Source organism: Triturus cristatus, chromosome 3_1, assembly GCF_964204655.1.
Source record: "Triturus cristatus chromosome 3_1, aTriCri1.1, whole genome shotgun sequence".
Lineage (NCBI taxonomy): Eukaryota > Metazoa > Chordata > Amphibia > Caudata > Salamandridae > Triturus > Triturus cristatus.
The window spans coordinates 59428078-59437285 of record NC_140583.1 but is presented as its reverse complement, the minus strand read 5'-3'; positions in this window follow the sequence as shown (position 1 = coordinate 59437285).

Genomic DNA, 9208 nt, shown 5'->3' with positions numbered 1-9208 from the left:
CGAGATATGTTAAAAGGGAGGACTGTGGAAATTTAGCTTGCAAACTGAACATTATCTGCGCCATCTTGCCTCTCCCCAGCGCCACGCACAGCGAATGCACTGCCGCCATTTTAGGCACCCCACTCTCTCCCCGCTCATTCTCGATCACCAGCGCTTTCCCCTGGCGCTGCGAACATCCCCCGCGCGCCGGCCACCCCCGCTCTCTCATACACGGGCCATAAACCCTCTCCTTCAGCGCGACCCTGCTACGGAACCACATCCGACCGACATCCCATACATGGTCATGCCGCTCCTTTGATAACCCCCTTCCTCTGCGCCCCATTGTCCGAACTGGTCGCAGGCCATCACCTAGCCCTGCGGATGCAGTTTATTGCCCCTACTGTAAGGGAAACACCCCACATCAAAGGGATTACAGTGGATCAAAGCCCCTACCCCCTGAGACCCGGCCGGTCGCACACACCCCCGGGAATTGGCGGAATTCCCTGCTGCACGATAGCCATCTCCCACTGCGGGTAAGGTGAGAACCTCTACTGTAACTATGTGTGGGATCGGATCTGAGCCGGGGCTTCAGGGGATGTTCCCTCATGCATCAAGGGAATCTCAAGAATGTACTATGTGTAATAAAGCAATAAACCGGTGTATAAGAGACCAGGTCTCAGAGATGCAGTTAGAGCACCTCGTGACGATACCTTGCTGTCTGATCTGATGTGTTCTGCTCCGACGGAATAAAACTTTGTTTCCTGCCTTCCAGTCTCCGGCGCCTGCCTCTTTCATTGGTAAATTATCGAGTGGTATGAGAGGCGATTACCGCCGGGCAAATACTTGAAAGGTTATCGACTGAAACTGCCGCTACCATTTAACACCTAGGCCTATTCAATATACTAGAATGGCCAATTCTGGGAAAGCAAAACTGCTTATAGCACGACACTGGGCCATGACGGTTTCTCCACGATATTTCTATAAATCCTTCTGCCCCATTTTGACACAGCCATTGACCCGCCTTTACTACTCTTTAGCTAATACAGGCTCCCTCACACCCACCATGATCAAGGCGGTTATTACATTAATTCACAAGTCAGGCACGGACCCAGAGCAATGTTCCTTACATAGACTCATATCCCTCACAACATAGATGCCAAGGTCTTTACAGCCATAGTAGCACAACCATTGGGACCCTAGATGCGGGAATTGGTGGACCCGGATCAACCAAGCTTCATCTCTGAGAGGGAGAGTGGCAAAAACACTAAATATGTCATGCACCTTTTAGAAAGAACTGCTGCACCTAGGCATTGGTCTTTTTGCTTTCGATTGATGCTGAAAAGTGTTTTCATCGAGTACCCTGGCCCTGCAGGGGATCTGAATGGATGACTATCACACTCCCTCAGCGTACCCTTGTCCCCCCTCCACCTCACTCTATTTGGAGCCATTGGCAGAAAACTTGAGGTCCAACCCACGTGTTACAGGGATAAGGCTGGGAGCCATGGCCACAGATTGGCTTTTGATGCCGGTGATGTTTTGGTGAAGGTCGCTAATCCTCTACTTCCCAACCTGATCTTTTTAATGAACTAGAAATATTTGGCCAAATCTCAGGGTTCAAAATCAATATGATTGCAATATCTTGGGGTTAAGTTCTGCCCTACCACAGGCAAGACAGTTGCCGACAAATATAGGGCCCTCATAAACATAACCTGCAAAGAGCTACAAAACTGGCAGTCACGTGGGCTACATTGACTAAGCCGGATTGAAGCGATCAAGATGACACTTTTCCCTAAGATATTACATGCAATAGAGACAAAAATGCTGCAGCCACTCCAGGGTTCATTGACAAACTGCAGAAGCTCATAGAAAACCTCATTTGTGGAAGGAAAAATGCCAGTTGCCCTTTAACTCCCTTTGAGAAATGCTAATTTTCGAAACAGGATGATAAACCCTACTGTCAGATATTTACAAATTCCTCTGGAAAGATATCAAGCCCTGGAAATCCCCAGCACAAAAGAGGTGGGAGATGGACCTGGAATGCTCTGTCATAAACGGGGAATGTGCAGATATTTAGGGGGCTGTACTTCTGCTGTGAGCAGCGCTGATCAGTACTACACTTTATCGGCACTGTACCCAAGCACGCTTATACAACTCGTTCCCAGAGAAGACCTCCACGTGTTGGAGAAACTGCTGTGGTGTAGGAACACTAACCCATCTGTTGTGGCGATGCCCAAAATAAAATAATACCCAGTTAAACTAGGGGTGGGTGGAAGTCGAGGAGTATCACTCCACGGAATGTTGTGATATTACAGAAAAACTCCAGGAGATTCTACACAATTATGCCAATGGGTGGAGAATATACGGCTTGCGCTGCTCGTGTGCCAATTTAGTGTCGTAGCGCATGCAGCGCAAACAGCACCATGCATTACGCAAGAATGCGCAGCCATTTGAGTTCATTTTGCTGCCGGTTGAGTAGAAAATCTACTCTAGAGGCTGCAAATCTACTCGAACTGCAGCTCTGCGATCGCAAAAGCGATCGCAAAAGCTCACAGATGCTGGCTCCCGCCAGTGCAAGAAAATCGTGCCAAACGGGCGACAAATTCTACTATGTGGTATTTGGCGGAATGTGGCCAGAACTCCGTATTAAATAGTTACACAAGTGGCCAAAATTCCACCAATTCCACAGGTGCGACGGAACATTCTGCAACCCCTATTATTAACACAATGTTCAACACCGATATTTCATAATCTCCAGAATACACACTACTGGGCTGCCCTAACAGACCGATCTAACTGTTATACTCATTGAGAGGCAGGGCGATCACTTTAACGGTATGCGCCTTCAGACAAGTGATCAATAAACTTAGGGTGAAAGACATGGCCCCAGGCTATGGGACCGGGCTGAACACGCTTTGGGAACTCCTGCCTAAGGAAAATAGATCATCCACTTTGGACAGAGAGGAGATCCATTTTGAGAAGACATAGTGGCCATGCATCGCCTTCCTGTCCCAAGAGTACAGGGAACTTATGTGGCCCAGGTATCTTAGGGTCTTACACGTTCCGCAACATTCCGCTACACTCCGCAGACAGCCAGTACAGTCCCCCAGACCTATGTCATTGTAGAGAGGTGAATTCAGACCGATACAGACAGAGTAGAGCATCTAATAACATTTATGACAAATTATACCACTGGTCGAGACCAGAGGAGGGAGGAGGGAACTTTCTGGGGTATTTGACTTGTAAAACACTTTTATACATCACACGTGGTATGGCAATTTACCACCCCACCGGCCAATGGATGTAGGTGGGTATGTGTCAATCAATCAATCAATCAATCAATCAGGGGTTTATAAAGCAGGCTACTCACCCGAGAGGGTCTCAAGGCGCTGTGTGAAATGTTAATAAAAAGATTTAATCCATAAATTGAAGAGGGCAGAGGGAGTACCCATGCGGAACTCAGTAGGAGAGGGTAGTTCAGTAGAAAGGTGGTGGGTAATGACCTCTAACGAGGAAAGTACCAGAAGTAATGCCTCCAGTTTGGGAAGGGTCATCCCAGCTGTGCCTAAAAGCCCAACCCGAAAGCCATGGTTTGAATGCTCTGCAAATTTCACTCTTTTTTTAACCAGTACAACTCTCTGTTTTGAGGAACCCTATGTGTTCAACCCTTTGGGGCGTTGGTCTGCCGACATCTTAGCCTATTATTATGAGTGTCCTCTTACATCATTATGAATGTCCTCTTACTTCTGATTGGGCGGCACAGTTACTGGCTCCGTCATGATTGTGACGTCTGTAGGTGCTCTGGGGATCTATTTTGTTTCACATTGGGATTCTAAAATCTCACAGTTACTCAATGGAAGAATATTACCAGCAGCTGGAATTTGGACATGGAGGTACCAGATCCACTGGTAATTCTTCATGCCTCAAGGAAACCTCAAAATTACACCTGTAATCCCTGTAAACACCCCTATCCCTAAAACAAAAGATACCCAAAGGCCTGTATCGGGGCTACATCCAGGGCAAGCACGATGAGGGTTTGTGAGTCTAAAATGAATAGATCTACGAACGCGAGCTTCCTTGTGACGTAGTGTCTGAGGGCCCATGAGCATCATGATGCGTCACGGTTTCACCGTGGGCGGACCTTCGGTCTTTGCAACGCTTTGATGTGTTCTGCAGACATCCAACACATGGGGGTAGTGGTAATTCTCTTTCTACCGTGGTCTTACCTCCACTCTAAAGCTACAGTTTGCTCTACACTATATTGTTGTGGGTTGACTCGAACACCACCCTTCAGCCTGTGCCCAGTCGCCCTAAGGAGCATAGCAGCAAGAACACGAGGACAGCCTGGTACCAGCTCTCTCTACTGAAACAGAGAAAACATTCACATCAGAAAGGGGCTTGTAAACTGCTGCTCAGGCTGGTGGGTTTTGGCAACATCCTACTCCACGGCCTCCCAGACTCTACACTAGTGCCCTTGAAGCAGAGGACACCTCAGCAAGGACCACATCGCCGCCACTGAGATGGAACTGCACTGGCTCTTCTTGCCTGCACCATCTTCAAGACCAACTACATCTTCTACACAACGGTCACCACCAGCACCCCGGCCTATCTGGTTGACAAGTCCACAGAACTGTCGACTTGAAAAAAAACTAATTTTGTGAGATGCAGGAACTTGTGGGAGGGGGGGTTCTTGAGAGGGGTTGTGCCTTGAACCTATTTCTGCTCTGCTCCAGATATGAGAGTGCTTGTGAGGGGGAAGGGCCATGGAGAGAGGGGGACTTTGTGCAGATCATTGCCCAAGAGCCCTAACCCTAACAAACAAACAAAATCAAACAGAAGCTTCCAGGGCTGCCGCTGATGTCCCGGGAAGGTTGTAACACCCTGACGGAAATCAGCTGTGGTCAACCTCCACACAATAACTTGGAAACCCGCTCTCTGCTGGAGTTTCCAACTCATGGTGTCTACCCGCGTGTGATGGCTTCTAATCCTCTCCCGTGTTAAAGGAGACTATATCCTGTGACACATGGTGGCACCATGTGAGTTGACAGATCTGAGCACAGCCAAGGCCCCCTCAGAGTGGATACCAAGAAGTTAAAAAATATGAGCAGAGAATCTGGAACAACATCCCCGCACCCATAAGAACCACTGCAGCGCTGCTCCAGTTTAGGAAAGAGCGCAACCTCACTGTAACACAGCAGTCCACCTCTTAGACACAGCTGCACCTCCAACCACTCTTTCACTGTATCTTTGCCTTTGACCATGAGCTGTGTGCTGCTGTCGCTTCAATAGGTTCCAGCTACAGAAGTTCCACACAAGTACTTAAGTGCTTAATTTGAGCTGGTGGTTTCCGATGCTCCATACCGGCACTTAATTGGTTTCCGATGCTCCATACCCGCACTTAATTGGTTTCCGGTGCTCGGACCCAGCACTTAATCGTCATCAACACACTTATAACACTCTGCCACTTGGTGGCGCTGCTCATCTAATATAGAGATGAGCAGAACAACAGTTGTTTATTAATACAATATACATTTAAAAAAAATGCTAATACCTGACGCCCCAGGCACTCCTTTAGCTTTGGGGGCCTAGAATAATCTGAACTGTCACACTTGCAGGCGAGAGAGAAGGTCAGTAATTGTTTTGGCAGCGGTGACCGGGGCGATGGGTGGGGCCAGCTGCAGTGGTCTCCTGGTCAGGGCCCTGGAACTTATTATTTTACAAATCAAGCACAGGTCAAATAGATGCTGTGCGCTCCGGGGAGAGCCTTTGCGTGCCAACACTTTGACTGTGGTACCTTTAAACGATCAAACTTTCTGGGCACACAATAGAGTACTGGTTGGAAGGAAGTGCGGCTGGTTTTCAGTTAAAAACATTCACATCTGATTGGGAGCGTATGTGGTCTCCAAAGCCTGTCTACAAACCACCATCATGGAGTTTTTATCGCTTTGATAACAGTTTGCACACTCTGCAATATATAGACCTATTCGCAGCCCTGACAGAGCAGCAGATAAACATTTTAACAACACACCACTAACAAGCTTTGACAAAGCAAATAGGTCTCAGCAATGCCCAATCTTTTGGCCTTCTCAATCTTTTAGCCATATTCTCGATCAGCAAATCTGCTGTTCAGCATGGCTGAAAGTCACTGAAAGCGCAGATTCACAGGATGTTGAGCCGACGCAGAGTCTCTTCACCCTCCATGTTGCGCTTATTGTCCTGCCCCTCCTAACAAATAACGTTATGACTTGGCCTGAGTTGACCGCATCATAGTGGGTCTTTTAGTGATTTTCAGCCATGATGAACAGCAGATGTGAAGCTAGACAAAATTCTCATTGACAAGGCCAATAGCTCGGGCATTGCCGAGATCTATTGCCTTTGCCTATGCTTGTTTGGTGTTGACGTGATCTTGCTGAACAAATGTGGAAGTGATAGTGAGAAACAGCTAAGGAGCTTTGAAGTGAAATGAGGATGTTGCGTAACGTCCGGAGCTGCCAACAGGAGAATTGAGGAACCATTTTCGAATCTCGGGGTCGGCTGAATAGTTTGTGATTCTGGGCAAATCACTTACGCTTCCCCCTGTCTACGACATTGAATGTCTCATTGTGTAATGTAACTGGTGAGCGTTTGAAGTACTCCAATACCATCGGCTGGTATTAGCACTATGGCAAGATGAAGGACGGAACGTGTACTCTAATACCATTGGATGGTGCAAAAAAATAAAAATTAAATAAAAGCAGCCGCGATCTCAAGCAGGGAAGCAGGAGACGATGAGGACATGGGCAAGCAATGACAGGAGAGGGAGGGAGGAATCAACAATGAAGGGGGAAACAAAATACCTTAATTGAAGCATTATCAGCGACAAAAATTAATGTGTCATTGTGGAATGTAACGGGTGAGCACTTAAGCGCTCCAATACCATTGGCTCGTGTTCCCGCTATAGCAAGGCGGAGGACGGAGCGAGCACTCCAATGCCATTGCATCATGCAACAACAACAAAAACACAAGTGCTATTTGTGTTTTAATAACTTTTTAAGACATGCATTTGTTTATGTACACAATCATGCGTTTTAGTGGTATGTGTGTACGTGTACAAGGGAGACGGGCGAAAACACAATTACTTCTATGGAGTGCTTGAAATTAAAGAAAAAATAGCTGCACAAATTGAGAACAGTGTAAGGAGAAATGTCCTTGGCCCATGCCTTATGGGAGGGCCAAACACAAGAGGAGGGTATGACGCTCACATGCCATGACGAATGGCATCAAAGAAAATGAGAGTGACGCTGAAGTTTACCAATGGAAAGCAATGGGCGGTCTTGTACCCCACAGACAGATCACAACACATCTCTTCAAGACAGCGCATGCACTGTCTAGCCAAGCAGCGCATGCGCTGTCAAGCTGAGACCTAAAAACAATACCTAACAACAATAGCCCTAAAAACACAGGCAAAACCATCTGATGTTGCCAATGTTTGTTGTGTTTAGAAACAGGGAGATTAAGTGATTTATCCACAATCACAAAATGTGGAACTAAGGCCAAGGCTAGGGAGATGATATAGCACCCTTTCGGGAGCGGGTGTGGCATAGAGGCCAGAGCCTCCGACGATAGAGCAAGTAAACAGAGTCGGCGTTTCGGCGCCTGCTTAACATCCTTGATTTTAGGCAAAACACATAATCTTGCTGTGCCTACAAAAATTAATGTCTCCTTATTCTAAGTAACTGGTGCTAATGTAAAGTGCTCCAATACCTTCGGTTGGTGTTGGCGCTATGAAAAACTGCACAAAATGAGCAACTGGTGCTTATGTAAAGCGCTCCAATATCTTCGGGTGGTGTTGGCGCTATGTAAAACTGCAAAAAATAAGCAACTGGTGCTTATGTAAAGCACTCCAATACCTTCAAATGGTGTTGGCGCTACATAAAACAGCACAAAAAAATGTGAAAAACAGAGTCGTTGGAGGAGGGGATCTGTGCAACGATGTACAGCCGTGACAAGCAGCGATGGGTGGGAGGTGGGGGGGCAACCAACAGCAAATGCGGTCAGCCACGGGGAGATTAAGTGGTTTGCCCACGATTACTAGCTGTGGAACTGAGGCCGAGGCTAGGGAGACGATGTGGCGTCCTTTTGGGAGACGATGTGGCATAAGAGCCAGAGCTGCTGACTATGGAGCTGGGAAAAAGAGTTTGAGTTTCATTGTCGAACTAAAATCCTTCATTCTGGGCAAATCACTTATTTTCCCTGTACCTACAACAATGAATGCGTCTTTGTGTAAAGCAACTGGTGAAAATGTGAAGCACTCCAATACCTTTGAGTGGTGTTTAGCGCCATATACAACTGCCCAGAAGAAAGTAACTGGTGCTAATGAAAGCACTCCAATACGTTTGGGTGGTGTTGGTGCTTCATAAAACTGCAACAAAAAAAAGCAAATGTGAACAGCAGAGTCGGGCAATGAGGGGATCTGTGCAATGGGAGTTCAGGGTGGGCAAGAAGCAAAGGGCGGAAGGTTGACGGGCAACCAACAGCAAATGCGGGCTACCACCGGGAGATTAAGAGATTTGCCTAAGTTTACAGTGTCCTCATGAAAAGTAACTGTTGTTCATGTAAAGTGCTCCAATACCCTTGGGTGGTGTTGGTGCTATATAAAACTGTACACAAAAAAAATGTTAAAAGCAGAGTTGGGGGAAGAGGATATCTGTGCAACGGAGTTCACGGTGGAGAAGTAGCGATGGGCAGAAGGGTGAGGGCAACCTACAGCAAATGTGGGCTGCCATAGGGAGATTAAGTGATTTGGCTGTAATGACAAAGTGTGGTATTGAGGCTGAGGCTAGGGTGACGATGTGGCTTCCTCTTGGGAGAGGATATGGATTAAGGGCCACCGCTGCCGACTATGGTGTTGGAAAACTGGATCCGGGTTTCGGCATCACATCCTTGATTCTGAATAATCACATATTATTCCTGCACGTACAAAAATGAATGTATCTTTGTGTAAAAGAACTGGTGCTAATGTACAGCGTTCCACTACCTTCGAGTGGTGTTAGCACTATATAAAGGCTCAAAAAACCAGCAAGAATCACAGTATTAGGCTGGTTTACAGTAGTGAACACGAGGAAATACATTGCATCGGCAACTACATTAAAGGGACATCTTTTGCCATGGACAGCGAGGGTCAGGCAGACTTTGATGACTTCAAGACTCAGCCTGGCTCCTTTGAAGAGAATTCAAGTTATGCGAAAATGGA